Source organism: Plectropomus leopardus, chromosome 14, assembly GCF_026936395.1.
Source record: "Plectropomus leopardus strain MGB_pleo_1.0 chromosome 14, ASM2693639v1, whole genome shotgun sequence".
NCBI lineage: Eukaryota > Metazoa > Chordata > Actinopteri > Perciformes > Serranidae > Plectropomus > Plectropomus leopardus.
In genome coordinates this window covers 34,901,666-34,923,589 of record NC_142189.1, presented here as the reverse complement: position 1 = coordinate 34,923,589, position 21,924 = coordinate 34,901,666, and the positions used below count along the sequence as shown (strand labels likewise).

The 21,924-nt window shown below is 40.2% G+C and overlaps 1 protein-coding gene across 1 annotated transcript in view; it reads left to right on the top strand.

The window, feature by feature from the left end:
• Positions 1–21,924, top strand: part of LOC121953201 (neurexin-3a) — a 169,730-nt gene that overhangs the window by 17,705 nt on the left and 130,101 nt on the right. The gene's annotated exons all lie outside the window — the stretch shown is intronic.

Sequence of the window (21,924 nt, the reverse complement as noted above, 5' to 3'; positions counted from 1 at the left end):
CTCAAACTGCCATTCCCTATCTGTTCCAGTTGAATACTCTTTCCCTTCTCACTATCCTGTGACATCATTTGTTATGCCTTTCCCAACTCCAAGTCAGAGCTCGATGACAACTCGTCACTGATCCTTGATCTGGCCTTGCAGTTCAAAGGCAATGGATTCTACACCTACTACATTATTTTCGCACCCCAACCTGCTGGCCATCTCAGAAATTGAATGAGAGAACATTTTGGGAACATTAGGCCACAACCTAGCGCTCACTAGCGCATTTTCACTGCTCGCCCCCCCTTGAACTGTGACATGTGCTGCACCATCCCATCAAGCAACAGCATGCACTCTCACTGCTTCTAGACCCCACACCTCAGCTTCAACTTAACAAAGCTCTGCCGTCTTCTGCAGCATACCCCCCACAGCTGCAGTCCCTCCACCCTCCACCCAGCACCCCTAAACATGACAACAGCCAGTCAACCACTCTTGGCCCCCATCCCAAAGGTGTGGATTGAAGAGAAAGACTAGTCCTCTGCCAAAGCAGTAGATTCTAATTAAGAATTTTATTTCAATGACTTTTAATGCAACGTTTCAAGCTGTTTCCTCCATACTTGCTCCTTCAGCAACTGAGCCCATGCCAGAACAATTTTCCCCATGCCTTGTCTATGATCCTGACTGTGGCTGTGCCTGGCTTCTGGTTGCACTGATGCCGTGGTCCTGCTCTCAGCTTTATATTATATTAATATAATTGTATTGTTCTTTACAACATCTATTGCATGTCTTTGCATCCTCGGAGATGGATCCCTTCTCAGTTGGTCTCAGGAAGAGCAACTGAGGAGGGATCCATCTTCCAGGATGCTCAGGCTCAGGCTCAGTTGATCAGTTGCTCTTACTTTATATTTTTTTCTATTCAGATCTTTATCCAAAGCACTCTATTGGATCTTGACAAACGACCATAAAGCAAGTTATTTCTCTCCTGGATGACTTCCTCATCATCACCCCGCCTTCTTCACCCACAGCATACAACCTAAACACTCTGATGTCTGCATTCTATGAACTTGGAGTTTCTCTCACCCCAGGAAAAATGGAAGGTCCCAGCACCTCTCTAGAATTCCTCAACATCATCCCTGACCCTGAATCACTCCAAGCATACCTGCCTACTGAGAAAATCCATTGGATTTCGTTGCTTATTTCACACTTCCTTTAGGTCCACTAAAGGAACTACATGACCAGGCCAGAAGACATCCAGCTTTTGACAGGCGCAGCCCCTGCTATTGGCTCCGGGCAGCTACTACAGCAGCAGGTGGTTCTCTGCCAAATGGCTGCACGAATTCTCACCCCTTACTCCGTCCTCCACCATCTGCTAAATGTATCCAGTTGTTATAGCAACAATTCTTTGGGAGCACGAATTGTCTAAGAAGACCATGGCCATCTACTCTTACAACAAGTCCATCATTAACAAAGGACTGCCCCATTGTCCAGACATCATGCAGTTCATGCAGAGGATCACCCTAATTATGGCCCAACACCAATTTATTGTCAGAACCTCCCACATCCCAGGTCATAATAACTTTTGTGGGTTTCCTTCCTGAATTTCAGTTAACTGGCTCCAGCTTTCGAGCTTCCTCCAGCTACAGTCCCACCATTGCCAGCTTCCATCTTCAACTAACTCCACACCTGGAACAACTGGATACTGCTTTGCAAGATACTATTTCCAACAGCATTGCTCCCTGAATATTGTCTTAATATATCTATATCTAAATAAATGGAATTGCTCCAAAACCTTCCACTCCTTCAACCTTACATTCCTTTCACTCAATGTCCTAAACCTCTCTAGCATCATCACATTTACCCATTACATTCTCAAGATTAAATCTTCCACAATCAGTAGCATTATCTTCTTCGTAAAATTGTCTCCACTCACATATCAGCTTGTTAATCAAAGACTTCTGCAAGGCTGAACCATATCCCATGCCAAACAGTTTCCCATCAATTCAGACCTCCTTTGACTTTGCATCTGAACTCTCCATTAAGGCTGTCTGCATTTATAGACAAAGTCTTGGAATTCATGTTCCTATTGGCATTCTTTGGCTTTTTGCCCTGTTCAGAGTCGATTTCTCCTACCTTCACCTTCCATCTATTCGACACACCTCCTTGTCTGACATTTCCTTTCATTCATCTGAAGTCAAAACCAACACATTAGTACTAGACTTGCACCCAAGTTTGTATGAACCAATCTGTGACTTCTCAAACTCATGGCAAACCTGCACAGCTTCTCCATATGACCCTCCGAGAGGTTCAAGATTAAGAGAAATAGAAGATCAGAAGCTTTTCTGTATGCTGGCTTAATGACATCACAGATCACGTCACATGTCACATAACTTCCCAGTCACATTTAGTTGGGGGTCCATGGGCAGGACGTCACACTAAGGAGTCCATGAATGAAGGGAAAAGTTCTTTTGTGCTTCTTGCTGGTCAGATGTTTCTATTGTGGATGAGCCTGGCTCAAAGAAAAGGGGTTTTCAGTGCAGTCTTTGCTGTGCTGTTCCAAGGGTACAAGAGGAGGCTGGATACTCTCCATGTTCTACTAGAGATAGCAGCTCAATGCAAACTCAACTTTGTTCTCCTGATTGCTTGAAAACTTAGTTTGTAGACCCATGTCTGCCTGAAACTTCTCTGGTGTCTTCACATTTTGTGTCTGCTGGGAGCAGGCCACATTCATGGTGCCAGCCTTTTCTGCTGTGAGCAAACTTAACAGCTTTTGATGACTTAGTGCCATTTTAATAAGCTAACATATGATTGAGACCCACAGATGTACACACAATCACAATGGCCTTTTTTGCTACTTACTCAGCCTTAACATTTTATGGCTTGCCATGTCTTTTTTTTAATCACAGCTTTTCAGCATTTTTATGACATACTGTAGTGTGACTTTTTTTAATATACTATACAATGACTTTTTTATGAGACAAACTTTTGACATTGACAGTGATAGAGATTAAATTACACTCAAGTTCCACTCCAGTTTTCCACTTTTTAGCCTTGTACATATGAAAGTAGTGAAACAGAGACAGTACAGTATTTGGCATTGATTTTACCTACCAACCGCAGCTGAGCAATATCTTGTACTGTATTACAGCAACACCACTTAGACAGAAATGCATTAGACCTTTATAGAGCCAAAAGTAATGCTAATAGAACATTTTTTTATGTTTATTCATTACAGCTTCTTCATTTTTTGGTCATTTTGGGCTTTTCTTGGATTTTAAGTAAACAAAGTCTCGGCTTCCAGAATACAAAACTTAATCATCACATTCAGAGGATAAATATAATTTTGAAACTTGTACTGTAATGATGAAAAGCTGTAGACACTGTGACTCTTGTCCTTTTCAGTACCACTGTCCTCCCACCCTCTGTGTCTCTCTGAAATTATGAATAAAAAAACGAAGCATTATAGTTCATTGTGATGGAAGGGTACAGTGGCAAATAAAGTCTTTCAGACTCAGACATCCTAATACCTGCTGGTGATCCACTTCAGCTAGTGCTTAGCAGCTTAGCATCGCATATTAAACTAAAAAATTTTGGCAGAAATTTCGGAGGGTGCCTGTCCCTGAGGGGCCACTAATGCATAAGAGGAGGAGGAGGGTGGCCACACTTACATACAGGGCCACAAGGCACAAGGACCAATTAATGGCCATTAATTATTAACTGGCATTATTAACCCCCCTCTTAGGTCAGCTCAAAAGAGGTAGTTCAATTTGATGGAAATGTCCCTGTCAAACTCGTCCATTTCACAGCCATACTTTTCACCAAATAGTCAAAATATTACAACGGGAAGAGAAAGGAGGTTGTAACGAACGTAGCCATATTAATTTGTCTTGAAAAATATCTGCTACATATCCCAAATCCCTGTGTAAAGAAAAGGTTCAAGAAGCCAATCTCCAGAAATGTCTCATCTTAGTTTGTGTTGAAGTAAATGGGGAATTTCATGGGTCTCCCTTCCTTTTGAGGTCACATGAGCCAGCTGTGTTGGGTTGTCAGCTTTCAAACCTACTTTTATCTGACCACCACAAGTTTTCCTACGTTTTGATGTAGAAATTGTGTATATTCGCTACTAACTGTGGGAGTAGTGGCAGTTTGTTCAGGAAATTAAAAAAAAATATTTTTCAGCTCCTCACACTCTAGCGACAGAGTAGCTTTGATCTCTGATCCCATAAAAAACACTGTAAAATCTGAAACGTCCTGAAAAACATCATGATACATTAACTGTGAATTCATAAAAAACATAAAAGATATCAAAATTTCCATTTACATCAACACAGTCAACGGCCTGGTGAACCTTTTAAGTTTGAATCATTTCTTTACGTGAATGCATGGCGATGTTCTATGGCTTCAAAGAGTCATGAACTTTCTCTCTCTTGCTCTCTTGCTCTTTTTACGTTGATTTCTTGAGGCTCTCCATTTACTTTGAATGGGAAGTTATCTGCAGTTTGGGGGGATTTTTGGGAAAACCGCTTTGTGAAAGTCTTAGGAAAATCATAGCACACGATTCCCGAATTTTCCACACGTTTTGATGTATTTTTTTGTATATACAAGTAGTGGTTCAAAGTTTTGGCAGAAGATTAAGAATAAGAATAAAAATAAGTATGATGAATTACAGATACCGACGGCAGACTAGGACCACGATTAGCCCCCAGTGGACAGCCTGGAGGTACAAGTATACATGTTTAATGTGATCTAATGCTTTGGGGTATGTGTGCAGGCAACCTAATTACAATATAAAATGTTTAAAGTTTTGTCAATATGGACATGCTACACATCTTAAGTTTGGATCGATAATTCATAATTCAGTCATTCAATGCAATTTACAATTTACACATGTGCTCATATTGTGCTCATATTATATAAACATGACAGACAAAAAATTGTGTTGAATTTCTACCTGTGAAGTGGTCCTAAAGTCCGAATAACCATTTCTTCAAATTCGCGTTTGCAGGGGCCTCCTGGTCAAAAAAAAGGGTTTTTGCGAAAAAACATTGATCTATGTTATGAACATTGTCATGTGATGTCCAGTATTTAGTATGTATGCTAATTTAGCTCCATTAACAGGATGAAGATCAGTATTTTCTTGTCTTCCTTCACAGTATTGTTGGGTATTGTATTATTATGCTGGTTTTTGTTACCTTGCTGGCTATAAATTTAAAGAAGACCAATGTATCTGTGCAATCATCATACTATAAACTCTGAAGGCCTTATTCTCGACCAAACCCTTGGTGAGAATAATTTTGTAATATGACCTATTTTTCCTTGTTCAGAGTACAAACAATACTAATATCAATTAAAAGCTAAGAATCTCTGTTTTCCAACCATGTATAAAACATATAAGTTATTTTAATTAATTATTTTTAATTTTAAATGCCACATCTATACTTAATGCCCACGACTAGCTCTACACATCGTCAATCTATGTAAATTTTTGGTGTGTATTCAGAGGTTTAGTCTGATACCAGATGTCTCAGTAGGTGCTAGTCAGGCATTTAATGTTAGTGTGCTGAACGTGGTGTGGTGCAGGCAATCATGTGATGCTTTAATGTTGTGCTTAAATGAAACATATATCACCAGTGCCAAGTCTATGTGAACTAAAAGGTTAATGGTTGGAAAAATTGCGGAAGCATACACTATTGAGCTGTTTGAGGTGCTTGTGTACATGATTATTGGCATGTCCAAATACACCATACAAACACACACAAGCACAGAAATATATATTTCCCTCAAGCTGATGATGTCATATCTTGACACTTGACTGGAGCCAGTTGCTGCAGCAGGGAAGCAGGGACCTGGCTTTTTCTGTCACAGCATCATATGGGCCCAAGGGAGAGGAAGGAAGTTGCGAAGTAGCCATTTAATCCCCCTCTGGCCTACTTCCTGCTCTATGCCATGCTGGGCAGGTTTGCCATCCCATGTACCACCCCCACCCCCTCTTACACACACACACACACACACACGCACACACACACAGGCACACACACACAGGCACACCTAAGCATGTATGTAGATTTGTGTCCCTTATTCCCGTGCTATGACACACAGAGATATCACAGATAAAGGTGAAGTCAATTGTCAAATATATCAAATGCAAGACACATAAATGCAATTCTATGTGGCCTTTTGCATGCACACACACACATACACACACACACACACACAAAACAGAGATTACAAAAAATGACAAATAATAAATAATAATAATAAAAAAAGACGATAAATCAGAAATTGTTAGCCCAGTCATTACAAAACTTGCAGGATATGTGAAATCATAATATTTAACCATGTATGTAAAATTATGGTATGGTATTACTGGTCAATAGGAGTCGCCAAAACGCAATTTAGATTTAGACATATTTTTGACATCTCCGCCTTAATCATGGGTCCAGTGAATACCAAGTTTTCTATTAATTATCATTGGACACAAGCATGCACATATCTCATTGCATTTTGAAGATACTGACCAATGAACTTTAAAGGGGACATGGCTCCGCACAATAGACCATTTTCAATAACATTTCAGCCTCTCATCCCAACACTTGCAGCAATGTTAGCATAATCACATATCTCAATAGTTTATAAATCAGTATTTGTTTTTCCAAAAATTTAAAAACTTGCAGTATGTGTTAAATTATAATGTTGAACCGTGTGTGTAAAATTATTCTGTAATCGATAAATAGGGGCATGTCACCAGTTCCAAGAAAGGTGCATTTTAGTAAAAATTTATGCTAGCCTAGGGTATTCAAGTCATTTACAAATATTAGTTGTTTGTGGTTAGTTTTTGATAACAATGACAGCATAAAACTTTAAGCCATTCACCAGGATAAGGAAATCAATTCACCGCTTTGTAAATGTTTTCCTGCTGATTTAAACATATATATCAGAAGAAAAAATCAAGAAAATGATAGAACGGATGAGCTCCAGTTAAAATCCCGAATCCATGGACAAGCAAGACCATCTCTGTATCCATGTCAGCATCTGACGAGGCACAGAGGCAAACATGGAGGGATCAAAATCCTGGTTATATGAATGTTCTCTGCTAAAAATCATGCTATCCAATCTACAGGATTTGGATAATAAACTGGACAATTGCAGCAATGTGCTTTGTTTGATCGAAACTTGGCAAAATCCTGCTATAAAGCTATAAACCCACACCCCTGTCCTTGTCAAATGTTGACACATCCTTAGCAGGTGAGCTTAACAATTTTTATGCTGGCTTTGATAAGGTAGGTAGTCAACAAGAAAAAACAGCTGAAGCAGAAATTAATGGATGGATGGGTGCTCCTCTGACACCTGTCTCCCTCTCTAAGCCTGATGTCGGAAGGGGTTTCATGTGTCCTCAGGAGGAGTGTCCTCAAACTGTGTCCTGACCAACTATTGCTGCTGTTCACTACAATATTCAACCGCTCACTGGCTAAGTCTGTCAGACCCACCTGGTTCAAGAGGTCCACCATCTTTCCTGTGCCCAGGAAAACAAAACCAGCCTGCCTGATTGACTACTGCCCAGTGGCACTCACCTCTATAGTGATAGTGTTTTTGTAAATGGCTGGTCAAGGATTCCATCTGCTCCTAACTGACCAGCAAACTGGACCCACTAGGGTGGCTGTGGCTCAGAGGTAGAGGTAGAACGGGTCGTCCTCTAATCGGAAGGTCAGAGGTTTGATCCCCGGCTCCTCTGGATAACATTTCAAAGTATCCTTGGTCAAGATATTGAACCCTGAAGTGCTCCTGATAACGCATCATTGGAGTGTGAGTGCATTTGAATGATTACTGTGTAGCAGGTGGCACCTTGGCACTGGTAGCTCCAGCCACCAGTGTGTGAATGTGTGTGTGAATAGGTGAATCTGTCAATGTTGTGTGAAAAAACGCTTTGAGTGGTCAATAAGACTAGAAAAGCGCTATACAAGTACAGTCAATTTACCATTTACCACAGTTTGCCTACTAGGTCATCAAACTGATCCACAGAAGATGCCATGACACACATCTTCCACACTTCTACAAATGTAAAGGCACATAAAAGAAGTAGAGGATCTGACCAGCTGGTTTCAGGACAACCTACTGTTGAACGTAAGCAAAACTAAGGAGATGATAGTAGACTTTGGTAATAAGCAGGGAAGGAACTACTTCCCCCTTAATATCAATGGGTCCTTGGAGAGAGCGGATAGCTTGGGGTCCTCATCACTGAGAGCCTGACCTGGGTGCTGCATTCTGACTCAGTGGTGAGAAAAGAAAAGCAAAGAGTGCTTTACCTGAAACACCTGAGGAAACTCTGGGTATCCCCTCAAATACTGAGGACTTTCTACTCCTGCAAGCATCCTGATTGGGGGCATCACAGCCTTATATGGAAACAACACCAAACAGGACCACACAGCTCTGTAAAGACTGGTTTCTTTAGCTGAACACACCATAGGTGCTGCACTACCTGCATACAAAGTGTTTAAACCAACCACTGCAAAATTAAGGCAAGGGGCATCATGAAAGATCCCAGCCACCCCGATAACTGCCTTTTCACCCTTTTGAGGATGGGAAGAAGGCTCGGGAAGAACTTCTTCCCGCAGGCCACAAGAATGTCCACGAGTACTTTCAATATACCCCAAAGTTTCATTTGAATCGACCAACAAGGGGCACCAAAAATGGAAAAAAAAAGAAAGTGTGTCATAGTACAAATTAGTAAATCGGAAATTGGTTGTCCAATTATTACAAATATTGCAGGATATATTAGATAAAAATGGTAAACCATGTGTGTAAAATTATTTTGAAATCTGTCATTGATCTGATTGGCAATCAATGATCAATGACAGTCTGTCCAAACATCTCCACACTCGATGGGTATGATCACTTGGCCATGGAAGCATGTCGCTAAAATGTTACTTGTCTTTAATGCTGGTGTGGTAAACTGTCAAAGGTTTTGCTCCTACTCAGCTTTCAAGTTTTAAAGATCCTTACTGGCTTGTAGCTTTATTGGAGATTTTTTTTTACTCCACAAATGATTCTCATTCTGTCACACTGGTTGTTGTGAGGCCAATGCATAAAAGCTACAAAAAATGAAAATGGACTACCTTTAATTCTCCACAGAACAAAATGGTACACACATTTATGCACACTGGTCACAGAAACACTGTCTGAAAGACTATCATCATACCTTTTTCTCGCATACATTTACACACATTCGGCCCACCCACCCAGACATCTGCAGCATCCACCAGCTCCCTTTCGGTCTGCTGTCCAGCACCCTCTCGTCCTCCCCATCTGCTATTTGGGCTAATTTGCCTGCTGCCAATACTCTTGTCCTCACCATCCACAGAGCAGCATTATGGATAAATGTTTTGTTACCATGGCAACAGGTATTGGTCGCCCTTGGTAGCCCCTGAAGCTGCCTGGCCCATGATTATTATGCCTTTCATAAGCCAGCAATTACAGAGAAAGCCTACATCTCAAAACCTACAAAATACATAATGGCCTACAATAACACATAATTGCTATAATTTGTCATCGTCATTACACCTCCAACCACTCATATAACGCCGTCTGACTGTGCCTGTATTACTGTAACCAACAAAGAAACTCAAAAGATGAGTTCACAGAACACCAAGGATAATCAGAGCAGCGCTGACTGCTATTTTCACTCTCTTCCAGTAAAAGCAGTACTGCAGTCAATTATGTTTACAGAATTTGTACCACTTATTAGTGTTATTCTGTCTAATTTCTCTCCCACTAGATTAAAAAAAAAAAAAAGTTTTCCTACTTCCACTATACATCCAGAGGGAGATATTGTGCCTCACACTCCACTATTTTTCACAGCAATTGTAATTTTTTAAATGTTTTACAAACACAACATCATAAGATATAATGCATTGTTTTACTTTGTTTTGTCCAAAAACTAAAGTGATTTATACGTCCCTTTCATTACGGGACAGTGTTGGACCTAAATACAGTTCTTGATTATAATCTTTAATTCCACTGCATCAAATTTAAAGTTTCAGAGCTGCAGAATGTGTAGCTGGCACGTTTAAAATAATGGAGTGATATAGTGCCTAAATAGATCATCTATATTAACTTGTGCATTCACCATGCGCCATTTTCTGTCAGCTCTCGCCTTTATTGAAGCAACAGTGCCACAACAGTGTTCAAAGGGCGGAAGTAGGTGGCACCCCACTGAGTATTTTTAAGTGTTAAATGACATGCTGAACACATCATTTGACTAATTTTCTGTGATGAAGCAGAAAGCCTGAGTTAACAAAGAAAGCTGATAACCACCTTTGTGGTACCCTGTTAGCTCTGATCGAAGCTGCAGCGTTTGTTGAGCCAGCTCAGTCAAAGAGAGCCTGGCTCTGTTGAACTGACTTCGTAGTATACCCCCAAGGAGGTCAAAATAAACACAAAATAACAACAACAACAAAACCATGTGGGTCCCATAAATAATCAACGTGAAAGATGGAGATGCCAATAAGTGAAACAGAAAACAGGATAAAAGCAGAACATAACAAGACAAAAGAAAAGCAATATTAGTCCGACATTTGGAGGGAATTGTCAGATAACATAATTATGTACTAGAATGTGATTTTGCTATCTATTACTGACAAGCATAGCTTTCTATATATTAGTCCCCTGTGAGATGGGAGAAGACTCAGTCTACTGTTTATCAGTCTACTGTGTGGTCATATGGCCAGAATGTGGGAGCTTACACACACCCTGCCAGAATACCCGGGAATAGATAACTTGCTCTCTGGGAGTGATAGTAAGTAAGGAAGTTTGTAGATTAGTAGTGAAAGTCACCATCATTTTGACCACCTGCAACAGTTAAAGGGTAACTTAAGAATTTTTATACGTGGACCCTATTGTCTCATGTTTTTGTGTCTACGTGACTAATGGGAACACCAGTGTTTTTTAAATTGGTCAATTATTGAGCGATTGTTCTGCAGCCTTACCCAAAAATTATTAATGGGTTTAACAACAGAGTCGGGTCATTTTAATGTGAGATTTTCCACTCAGTGTAAGAAATTACCTTTCACAGCACACTGCAAAAACTGCCGATCTAGTGTAATAATCTTATATTTAGATTAAAAAATCTAGTTAGTCTTGTTTTAAGTATAAATGGATTATCTAGTGCTGACTAGGAAAGATCATTTAACTTAATTCAAGTAAATATCACTTGTCTGGTCTTGTTAAGCATCTTTGTCTTTTTCTGAGTTATTTTTTAACTAGATACAGGAGACAAGTCTGGAAACATCCACTTCAGGTCTATAGAAACCTTATTTTAAGCACTAGTATGTCCAACTAGGCTTAAATAAATTGCTTGAAATTAGTGTTTTTGATCTTATTTCAAGATTGTATGGGCTATAATGAGAGTCACACAGTTTTACTGGTTTTAAGACATCTTAACAAGCAAAATTTGCTTACTGCACTGGCAGCCAAATTTGCTTCTTTTAAGTGCAAGTATGCTTAAATCTAGGGTGTTTGGCCTTAAATTTGACAGGCCATTTTTGCAGTGCAGGGCTGCGGTCCAAATGGCAAAATATGATCAGTATGGGATTGTTTTGTGATGTGTTAGCTTAGCGGATATACTGTACATTTACAGTGCTTTGTTGCCCAGAGTGACTGCAGCCCTGTTGCTCAATACTGGAACAACTTTAAACATTGTTGCTCCTATGAGGCACAAAACATGGAAAAATAGACTTCAGTTTGAAAAATACTGATGTTACCTGCTAACAGCTTAATCAGTCAATCAATCATTTATTGTATTTGTCACATGGAATTATAAGTAGCAATGTTTTTCTTTTTCTTTTTTTGCATTGTAGGCTTTGCCTCTATAATTTCCCCCATTTTCCAGATGGTTTTGAAAATCCATCATTTCCATCATTTAACTGAAGTTTTGGCTTTAGTTGTTTCTGTTGCTTTACAAGTTAAATGTCAACAATATTATCCTGGAGCATGCTCCAGACTCTGGCTCCATCTCTCACTGGGGGCATATGTCATGATTTGTTTATATATTGTGACCTCATTTATGATGGCTGGATGGTCACTCCTCCCAAATGCGGGCAGCACCTCCACTCTGCAACAGTAAATGGAATGGACAGTACTTGTATAGCACTTTTCTAGTCTTATTGACCACTCAAAGCACTTTTAACACTACATGTCACATTCACCCATTCACACACACATTCACACACACTCAGTAATCATTCACACACACTCACACTCCGATGACACAGCATCAGGAGCAATTTGGGGTTCAGTATCTTGCCCAAGGATACTTCGACATGTTGTCCAGAGGAGCTGGGGATCGAACTGCTGACCTTCTGATTAGAGGACGACCCACTCTACCTCTGAGCCACAGCCGCCCCAGTCAGGGGACAAGGAGGCATACATCATGGCCAGAGCATGACTGAGAGCTGGCATCAAGGAGGCTAAGAGGAGACATCAGCAGAGACAGGAGAGAGACCTCAACAGCAACAGCACTAAAGATATGTGGCAGGTTATTCAAAATGTCACAGGCTACAACAGCAGGAGAGTCCCCATCATATGTGAGGCCATGCTGCCAGACGAGCTGAACACATTTTGCACTCACTTTGACCTCCTCAATAAGGACTCAGCTATGAAGTCTACTCCACCTCCTGAGGACTGGCCACTCTCAGTGACCACAGCAGATGTTATAACTGACACTTTTAACATCTCACTTGCAAAAGAGACTGTTCCCTCCTGCCTCAAGACAGCCATCATCGTCCCTGTACCTAAAAAGTCTGTTGTGTCTATTCCTAATGACGACCGCCCTTACCTCCATCCTGATGAAGTGCTTTGAGAAACTGGTTCTCCGGCACATCAAAGACAACATCTCTGCCAGCTTGGACCATCATCAGTATGCTTTCAGAACCAACAGATCCACAGAGGATGCCATATTCACTGCTCTTCACTCAGTCTTCACTCACCTGGAGAATAAGAACAGCTATATTCGGATGCTTGCTATTCGTTGTTGACTTCAGCTCAGCATTCAACACAATTTCTCCCATGAAGCTGTTTGGAAAACTTAACAGTACAACATTCTACAACTGGATACTGGATTTCCTCACATGCAGACCCCAGAGAGTATGAAATGGCAGTTACATCTCCTCTACATTAGTGCTCAACAACAAAGCCTAGGGCTGGGCGATATGGAAAAAAGTCTTATCACAATAACTTTTTTCATATCAGTCAATATCTATATATGTCACGATATACATCAAATAACTATTTCTGTCAAGCTTAAAGGTTCACTTTTATTCCTAAGGTATAGATATAAAGAGATATAAAGATATCATAAGGTTAATTTTGGTATAAATATTTCTGTCAGACACTGAACATGACAAATATACTAAAATTTCCTCCCATCAAAGGTCCGAACCTCATACCTAAAATCAGTATCATGATTAAACATTTTACTTCCATTACGATTAAAGAACAATTATTTTGCTTTTTGCTTGTTTTTTTTTGTGTATTTTTTTTTGCCCTCATAGTTCACTGACACAGATTCCTTTGACCATGGTGTGTTGGAGTGTAATAACCATATGATTTATTATTATTTATTAAACTTTCCACCATTATATGAAAATTAAAAGCTTTATCAAACAAACTAAATTTAAACACACTGTGCTGATGATAAGCCATCCTCTCCTGACTGCAGGACTCTGACTTGAACTTCTGTGCTATTAATCATTTTACTCAGGAAAAAAAACCACAACTTTTCAGTAGGCTTACGTCTCCTATAGCTGCCAACAGCTTGTCAACATTTCTAGTGAGAGAAAAGGTGAAAATAAGGTAATGTGTTTGTGGCCCCAGGCCCCCAAAACATTACATCTGCCCCTGGTACCAATAATGAGAGCTCAGCGTGAGCGGCTGGATAAGACATGGAGCAATGCGTCATGGTGTGTCTAAATAAATCCATTCAAAGTCGGATTAAGCCTTAAACTAACACAAAGTAATCTGTAGATGGCACTTTCCACCAAATCTGGTTGTTTCAGCAATTTTGGTGCTGGAGAAGCTCTGCTCTGTTTGTCTCTCTCACTGTGCTGCTGTTGGACCATCAGCTGTTTTATCTGCAATAATGAAATGCCGTGGAAGCACATACGACTCGGTTGTCAAAGTCATTCCCTGTATTTGGGACACCGCAGCGCTTTTCTTATTATCATTGGCTGTGCTTATTGTCTGTCAAAACATGGCCTGAATGCGTTGTATTGTCATTCTATTAACTACGTTTCATATTTCAATCGAGGAAAAGTTATTTTGCGATAGATATCATAATTGTTTAATCATCCAGTCCTACTGGAGCCCCCCAGGGCTGTGTGCTCAGCCCCCTTCTGTTCACACTGCACACCCATGACTGCACTCCAAGACATCAGGAGAACTCTATCGTGAAGTATGCGGACAACACCGCGGCCGTATTACAAACAACAATGACAGTTCATACCGGGAGGAAATCAGCAATCGTGCAGAGTGGTGCACAGAGACCAATCTACTGCTAAACGTCAGTAAAACCAAGGAGCTGATTGTTGATTTTGGAAAGAAGGAGGCAAAGACACACACCCCTGTCTACATCAGTGGAGCTGAGGTGGAGCAGGTGAACAGACATAGGTTCCTTCGAATTACTATCACTGAGAACCTATCTTGGTCATCACACATCACCACCAAGGTTAAAAAAGCACAGAAAAGGCTCTACTTTCTATGGAAACTTAGGAAGGCTAAATTCCAGAGCAAGATCCTGGTTAACTTCTACAGAGGAGCAATAGAAAGCATACTGACTGGAAACATCACAAACTGGCATGGTTTGTGCACGGCCCAGGACAGGAAGACTCTATAGCTGGTGATTAAAAGTGCCCTGAACACACTGGTTCTCATCAACAGAGCATCAGTGACCTCAGTGACGTAAGGTGTCTGCACAGAGCCCAAAGGATAATGAAAGACAGCAGCCACCCCAGCACAGTCTGGTCACCCTGCTGCCTGGAAAAAGATACAGAAGTATCCGCTGCTGAACCACCAGACTATAGAGCAGTTTCTTTCCCCAGGCTGTGAGACTCCTCAACTCCTCCTTCGACGCCAAAAAGATGTAGCAGGATTTAGGGTCAATTTCAATTTCATTTCTTCTTAAACCACGATTAAGAAACATGACAATAAATCTACCTTGTACCTTGTACCTTATGAATGGCATCTAGCTGTGATCCAGAGCTGAAAGCTGAACTTATGAATCAGTAAAAAGAACCCAACAAAATAATATTTAGCAGTATTGGTGGAATGCAACTGTACTTAAGTACAAATTCAAGCTCATTGTACCTCACTCAAATATTTCTTAATGCAACTTCATGGGTCCACTCCCAGAAATAAATAATGGTGCTTATTCTGACATTTTTCTGAATGTGTGTCAGGTTATTTTTCATATTTCTTGTCAGCCAAAGTAGCTCAAATTGCCGTGAACCAGAATGAGCTAGAAAGATGAAACTTCGGGCTTTAAATGCTTCCCAAGTAATATGACCACAATCGGCCAGATGAAGTTGCTGTTATTAACACAGAAATATGGGATTTTATAAAGGCCATGCCCGTTACACTATAAGTCTGACTGACTTGAGTTCTGGCAAACATATTATGCTCAATGTGCGCTACAAAGAAAGCCTCTTGGACTATAAAAGTCTTCAGTGCTGGATTTTTTTTTTGTTTTTTACTCTTTGGACACCAATTTGGCATGTACAACCTTGTAGGACCCATAATACATAATTCTATTATGATTGCTCAAGTAATATGTGCACCATGAATTGGGAAATAACGATAAATGATTTGTCCAATTATGATAAATCTTTATTGGAAGTGGGCCTAGCTAAGCATTTTGAGCTCAACCCATAAAGGGTGACACAAATACCAAAACTGTGTATGTCAATAAGCAGGAGACAGAATTTTACCAAATTTTGTGCACATACTCTTAAGTCAATCAGTAACCAAACTCTTCAGTGTCATATTGATTGGTGCATTTGGACCTGGCCTATTCAGCATTATTGTATGTTATCGCATTTTTGCATCACCGATCGCAGACCTGCAGGTAATTTAGCTCCCAGTAAAAAACTAAATGCCATCTTAGTTATAAGCGTTATTATTTAAATTATCAGAAGAAATAGAGGAGCACACCTTTGCAGGTGCTGTGCAAGCAACCTTTCTTTAACATGCTAAAGATGTCTATGACAAGTTATGGTAGAGCACATGCAATCTTGGAGGGTAAATTAAAAAAAGATTGGAGGGTGACTTTTACCCTGCATAGCAATCATGCATGGTGGGTTTTTTTAGGGCCAGAGCACTGAACAGTGCGAGGACCCTATTAAAATCCTTGGAATTATTATTAGGGCCCGAGCACAGAACGAGTGCGAGGACCCTATTGAAATCCAAGGAATTCTTCTTCTTCTTCCTATGAATGAATTGCCTTTTTGGAGGCTTTATCATACACAAAAACTCATGAAACTTTGCAGCTTTGTCAGGTCTGGTGAAAGATTTGATATTTTAAGGGTCTCAGGCACAAATTTTAAAAAATGGCTCAGGAGCGCCCCCTGTCACATTTGTGCGAAACAGCCCCTGCCTCTGCTTTCACCTACATTAACCAAAATTGGTAGGCACATGTAGCATCCCAAGTTGGATAAAAAGTCTCTTGTACCCATACGCTAAACCCAACAGGAAGTCAGCCATTTTGATTTGAAGTTGCAATTTTGGCGTGTTTTTGGCCATTTTTAGGGGTCGTGTCTTCTACAGATCTCCTACAGATTTCATTCATCAGATTGACTTTAAAATTGAAGCATCCTCTCAGAAGGCCTGGGAAATCAAAATTCGTGAGTTTTCGTTACACCGTGTGGCCGTTATTGGGCCATACATGTCCATGTCTCTCCATGAACCAGAAAGTAAAAAGTAAGTAGTTAATAACTCTGAGGGACATGGTTCATCCTGCACCAAACTTCACATGTTTGATGACAGTCCCATCCTGAACACATCTGCAAGATAACCGTTACCATTTCTTATAGCGCCACCTACTGGCAACAGGAAATGACATGTTCTTCTTTGATGTACATCTCCTACAGATTTCACCCAATTTACTTCAAATTTGGTCCATGAGACCTTAAGACATGTGACATAAAAACTGATTTAAAAAAATTGAGTTTTCATCACACCATGTGGGCGTAGCATGGTTTCCAACTTTGATGTTTTGCCATGAAACAGGAAGTTGTTGTAACTCAGCCAAACATCATCCGATCTGCCCAAAACTTCTCATGCTTGATAGAAATCCCAGCCTGAACACATCTGCATGGCTCAATTGAGTAATCATCATAGCGCCACCTACTAGAGACAGGGAGTTATATGTTTTATATTTTGATGTGCACCTCCTTACAGGTTGACCATATTCAGCTCAAACTTGGTAAGAAAAGTGTTGAGACCTTGACAATTCCTGGCTGTGATTTCAGAGCTTTTTTGTGAGCGTCTTTGCCATGGCAACATGGTCTTCGCCACCAAACAGGAAGTTGTTGGAATTTCATTTTGCATCAACCGATTGGCCCCAAATTTTACAGGTGTGAACAAGGTGCAGCCCTGAACACATCAAGATGTCAATAAAGTTTGATCATTACAGCACCACCAACTGGCAAAAGGAAGTAAGCCTCTTAACACAACTATACTTTGATTTACATTACATTTACATGGTTCGGTCTACAAATGATGTAGACCAAGATGACATACATTATGTGTGGTCTCCAGCACCACCAAGTAACCACAGGAAGTATTACCCCATATGGAATATCTAACTGAAGAAGCAGATCTCTCTCCCTGCTTGTTCCGACTTTCACTGAAATGAAAGATCATGGGACATCAAAAGTTATTCAATTTCTGAGTTTTCGTCATACCATGTGGGTGTGGTTTTCAACTTCAATGTTTGGCCATGAAACAGGAAGTTGTAGTAACTCAGTCAGACATTGTCCAATCTGCCCCACACTTCTCATGCTTGATGAGAGTCCCGGCCTGATAACATCTGCATGGCTCATTTGACTTATCGGCATACTGCCACCTACTGGAAACAGGAGGTCACATGATTTATATTTTTAGGTGCATCCCCTTGCAAGATGACCACATTCAGCTCAAACTTGGTAACAAAAGCTGCTTTAAGACCTTAATGATGCCTCCTTGTGAAGATCATTTCTTTTCAATGAACGCTGTTGCTGTGGCAATGCAGTATTTGCCACCAAACAGGAAGCTACTGTAACTTCAGTTTGCTTTAACTTAGCTCCAGCTTTTTAACAGGTGTGATCAAGTCGCAGCCCTGAAAACATCAACATGTCAATTAAGTATGATACTCACAACACCACCAATTGGCAAAAGGAAGTAAGCCTCTTAACAGAACTGTACTTTGATTTACATGACATTTACATGGTTCGGTCTAGAGATACTGTAGACCAAGATGACATACATTTTGTGTGGTCTCCAGTGCCACCTAGTGGCCACAGGAAGTATTATGCATATTAATGGGCCAGACGTGCCCGGACGTGCCTAGTGGAGTCCTGTTCCTTTGCGCTGCTAATTATTTAACAGCTGATAGCCCAATGACTCCGGTGAGTAGGATGTGCAGCGATATTTGTTTGTGCACATCTGGTGTATTCTTTCATTGAAAGATGACTGACAAAGTAAAGTGAGCATGAGCAAGTGAGTGTGTGCAACTGAGTCTGCACACACTCACCTCTCATGAATGATAGCCGAGTTAATGACACATGCTGAGTCAGGCTTCTTTTTGTTTCTATATGTTTCTTTTGTCTTTGGCCAAGTGCATTAGAGAGATGTATAATTTTACTGTCAGTTGCAGCGGTTTTCCTGTGTTTGTAGAGGCAATGAGGCATAGGCTATACTGTATGTTATTTCAGTAAAACTATGCAATGTAGCCTACATATACAACAATAACAATAGTAATAATTAGAAGAATTTGAATTGTGATTTTCTCAACCTCTTGTTTAAACATATCAGTACACTACTTGTTTCAAGTTGTATACACACATACTAAATATATTATGCATTAGTATAAAATGTAGTTTTATAAGCTTTTATAACTTTGCTGTCAGTCAAACTGAATGAAAGCCCAAATACATCTAAATACATGATTTTTATATCATTAGATTCATTTTTACTTAATTACTAGTGCTGCGAATCAGCACCATGGAGCAATTTCGTGTTGGTTATAGAGTATATGCCTTGAGAAGGTATGAAATGTCACTCTGTGTGTGTGTGTGTGTGTGTGTTTTATGTGCATCAGATTGTAGTTCATCTTCATCATATTTCATTCTGCAGAGATGCCTTGCAAGGAGAGGACAGTGATGTATGTTGAGTCCATGTTACATTCTTTACGAATATAGGTTGCTACCATTTAACCAGCTATACTGTAAGGTATGTTTCTCTATGGTGCTTCAAATACGTGCTCCATGTGCCCCGTTTAAACTTTGAGCACCTGCCCCTTCAAAGGTCTCTGCACGGCCCTGGACCTTAATGATGCCTCCTTGTGAAGATCATATGTTTTCAATGAATGCTGTTGCTGTGGCAATGTAGTATTTGCCACTAAAGAAAAAGCTGCTGTAACTTCACTTTGCATTAAACAATTGGCCACAAATTTTACGGGTGTGATCAGGTTGCAGCCCTGTACACATCAAAATTTCAGTCAACCATGATTCTCAATGTGGCACCTACTCGCAACAGGAAGTATACCTTGTAACACATTTATCCTTTGATTTACATGAAATTTACATGGTCTGGTCTACGAATGATGTAGACCAGGATGACTTAGATTTTGTGTTGTTTTCAGTGCCAACTAGTGATCATAGTTAGTACTACACCGTGAGTGAAATATCTCACTCAATGGTCCAAACTCTGTGTGCATTTTCCAGCTTTCAGTAAAATTAAAGATCGGGACAGTTGCAGTCGTGCCACTAACCCCAACTTGCGTGGGGGTGCGAGGGCCCATTCATCACTTCTTGCAGCTGTAATTGTTTGTTTGTTTTTGGTAGACATTGCTACGCTCACAAGTTGAGCTTCTTTGGGTTTAACAATATGCAGCATGACTTTGTCCTCACATGTTAGAAGCCCTGTGATGCTTATTCAATTGAGGGGTTGGCACTGCCTCCATGGGCAGGGGTTGTCGGGAAGAACAGGATAAAGGCCACCATCATGGATTTTTTTGCTAATTTGCATAATGTGAAAATCTGTAATGTGAGACATATTTTATTGTAACTGTATCAACATTGCCAGCACTGCAGCACTGAAATACACAATCCTACTATAAATGGGGAATATCTGTAAAAAAAAAAAAAAAAAAAACATCAATCAAAAAAGTGAACTGGAGACGTCTTTTACTCCAACTCTAGAATATAACCACCAAGTTTCGGTCACAACTGTTAAACGGGGAGCCAAGGGTAACACTTTATGGGCCACATCCACAAAAGGACTGTGCTGCTTTTGCAGCCACCAAACCTGTGCAAATGAGAGTAAAAGGTTTCATGAAATCCACAAAGCAAGCAGAAAGGGTAAAATGCACGCAAACTGCACTGCCAAGCAGAAAGCATTCTGGATGCACCTATCCGATTTGCATGTATGTAAATTAGGGAATATTCAAAATTCCAGCAACAAATTGCCCTCTTCCTGTGGAAATAAGCCTCATTGCAAATACCATCTAATTCACAAAGACCAGCATTAATTGCCACAGGCAGACAGTGGTGCCATTTAAAGCCAGTGAGACCCGTGTATTGAATATGCACAATTTCTCTTTTCAAAGCTTGTGAACTTTGAATGACATTGGATTGATATTGAGTGATATAATGGGCCAAAATCTACAGCCAGAGGGGGGAATCAAGTGGATTGTGCGCTTATATCAATTTTGAAATGAAACAGTTGTGATGGAATTTAGGATTCATCCGTAATGGCTACCTTATTACAAACATTCTGACCGTATAAACCTGGGATCTGCGTGAAAGCTGACCTGTGTGGATGTGAAGCAGAATACAGAACATTCTGGCTGATCCTCTTCATGAGGCAACCACAGCACCAAGGTCTAATTTTGGAGACACATGTACAGTGTCAGCTGTTGTGAGATATTGGAGCAAGATGCAACACACATGCAACTTTGGAACACTTTCCGCAACATTTTGTGCTCTCTGCATTTCGTGCTCTTTGTGTTCTGAAAAACACAGAAAAGCCTAAACATTGGAATTCACGATAGAAGATTTGTTTACTTAATTAAACGCAAAAGCAGAGCAAATTGCGCTCAGCTGCCAGACTTTGTGGGTGTGTTAGCACCGGCATATACTTAGTGCAAATTCTTTTGAAGATAGGGTCCTAAAATGGGGAAGATTGCCAGTGCTAATTCTGCAAAAATCATGGTGCTGTTAGCGGGAGCAATCCATTATTTGTGGATCTGGGCCAAAGTGCACAATTATTAAAATGTAATTAAAAAAGTTATAATGATTAAACATTAAAAATGGTATGGTTGGTCTCTCTCTGTCTATAGACAAAATTAAAGCAGCTGATCTGACTTTGCTCAGCTTTGTGACACTCAAAATGGCTGTTGGTTTCGGCTTTGACTTTAGCAACTGAGTTGCTTTTTTTCTGTTGGCCAAGAAAGGGCTCGAACCCATATGGCTGCTTGTGGCTATATTTACAGTTAGATTACAAATTACAATTTGTCATAACCTTACCATCCAGTGGAAAACATATATTTCCAAATTTGCTGATTTTGAATTTGAGTGAAATAAAATGATGAAGTGTTCTTTTATGGATTGAAAGAAATATTCTATTTCCTAAGAATATAAATAAAGTGTTTAAAAACTTCTTGCATCATCTGGAAAATGCTAGCTTGGTGAGACCATCCTGATG